The sequence below is a fragment of the Neoarius graeffei genome, chromosome 17, assembly GCF_027579695.1.
Source record: "Neoarius graeffei isolate fNeoGra1 chromosome 17, fNeoGra1.pri, whole genome shotgun sequence".
NCBI lineage: Eukaryota > Metazoa > Chordata > Actinopteri > Siluriformes > Ariidae > Neoarius > Neoarius graeffei.
Window position 1 is genome coordinate 57842393 of NC_083585.1, and position 2466 is coordinate 57844858.

Sequence of the window (2466 nt, forward strand, 5' to 3'; positions counted from 1 at the left end):
GGTCGTTTAGGATCCGGCTGTCCTGGGACTTTGAAAAATTTTAGTAAGCTTTCTTGTTTTTTTGCCATTTTTTCCACAGCGCAAGCTAACGGCTACAAACACCCGGTGTTCTATTGAGCGGAAGTATACACCCCATGCCCCCCCCTTCCTCTTCCCCTTTTGCATAGATTTTGTGGATGTCATAGGACAGAAGTCAACAACAGATATCAAAATCAAAACCGAACGCTAAACAAATTTTTATTTACTTATTTATTTAATTTATTGTTTGATTTTTTTTCCCTTTGTGATGGTCACGGAGGTGATCTGATCCATTTAAATAGCTGCCGGAACACCGAATGAAATGAAAATAGCTGCCGGATCCGACGACGGAGGTTCCGGATCTTGTTCCGGCTCAAATTAAGCCCTGAATAGTACCCTGTGGAGATAGAATAAACACTAGGTACTTGAATCGCACACTGTATTGCCTGCTGCCTCATGCCTGTGAAGGAGAATGAGCGGGAAGAACTCAGCACGCTAACGTTTACAGTACACTTGGGTACGGAAACAGCCGAAGTTTATCCTGATTATAATGAGCTAGGTCGCAACAAACATGGTGGAACCGCCGGCCTCCGACACAGAAGCGAACGCTCCGGAGCCTTCAAGCTCGCCGGTGCGTTTAGATTTGGAATATTTCAGTTGTAACCTGTGTAAAAGTTGATGTGATGAGTAAAGATACAAATTAGTGTTATTTTGTAAGCGACCATTGCGTGAAACTCACCTGGCAAAGTTGGCCGCATTTTTGTTTTTGCCTTTTCGGCCTTCCATTGGGAGGGAAAGCTGGCCAGCAATATTTACTCGGCTTATCTGCCGTGGTTTGTTTGTTTGTTTCCCCCCTCCCTTTTCTAGTACATTTTGCCTTTGACAATGTCAGATACTTCCTTAAAATTGTAATTTTTTTGTCTCGATTTCGTCGTCTACGTTCGATCTGGGCGATCCGCCATGTTTGCTTGTTCACCTCTGACCTGCGCATGACCATGACCTCACGTGACTTTTCCCGAACAGGCTGCTGAGCGAGTGGTTTGTAAACAGTTCAGAAAGGGGAGTGGAGTCAAATGATTCCTGAACCAGCACATCGACCTGCATCACTTTTAAAGCTACAGTCACACTACAGCTTGCGATGGGTTATTGATGAAAATGAGGCATTTATTGGCGAAGTATTCCCAAACGCATCCACAAGTAGCCTGGCAAGCCAGACTAAATGTGAATATTTAGTCTGGCCTCGATCCGTAGACATTTCCGAAGCGGGTACAGTAGGAGGAACAAACCGCTGTCTTTCAAACTGTCTCTGTGCGTATAGGCCAACGCTCTGACCAATCAGCGCAACAGTGACTGTGACGTAGTCAGAGCGACAGAAAGCAGTGGGGGAGGCCTTGAAATAAATAATTTTTCTAAATGCGTATTAATTAATAAACAGGTTCTAGATATTAAGAAGTTTGGAGATAATGACCACAAGTTTGGAGTCTGTAGTGCACACATTTTTTTCCAAGTGTTTTTCAAGGGTTTGCTTAAACTGTTTTTGAGAGTTTTTATTTAGTGGTGTTTGGTGAAATAATTTCCCTTAAATTTAAAATAACGGGAAAATAAGAAACAATCAAAAAGTAATGTTTCAAAGCTGTTTATTAATTCTTCATACTGCACAAACTAGCCCCATCCTTTTGGCTACGAGCGGAGCCAGCTGGTAGATCAGACTTTTGCCATAGCCGGTCGGCAAAACAGCGAAAACGTCCTTCTTGAAAAGGAATGAGCGGAGAGCCTCTTCCTGCTCATGTTTCAACGAAAACTCCAAGTCGAATTCTTCTAAAACTGATTCCAAAGCGGAGTCAAACGCGCGCTGTTCACTAGCCGTAGCCATCTTTCCTGTTGTGCTTTCTCCAGCGTCGCGCAGCCTTGTCGTCACTCCTGCAAAAGCCCGCCCAAAGAATCCAAACAAAAACCTTGCGTTGTGATTGGCGGGCACGATTTGATGCCCGGGGTATTTTTGTTTATATGGTGCGAGGCTAGACCCACTCGCTAGGCAAAAAATATTTTTGGCCGCTAGGCGGGTGGGTCTAGTTTACTAGGCTAATCCACAAGTATTTGCCACCAAATTTCAACGCATGCACTGAAATTTTTCACAGCGTATTTGGCTGCTCGTGGGCCCGAGACGCACCAAAAAACAACTCGCGAAGCTCTGAGAACATTCACCGTGCATCGCACAAATGGTGGCTACCAAATACCAAGTATTTGTGAGATGTAGTGTGACCGGAGCAGAATCAGCCAGTTATGTGGGATTGTCCACATGTCAGAAATTCTTCTTCTTCCTTGTTCAGCACTGTTGCCAGGTCAGAGTCCATGTAGACCGTACTGATCCATATCATTTTAATTGGAGCATAGTTTTACGCCAGACGCCCTTCCTGCTACAACCCTTCCGTTTCTGGGCTTGGGAAA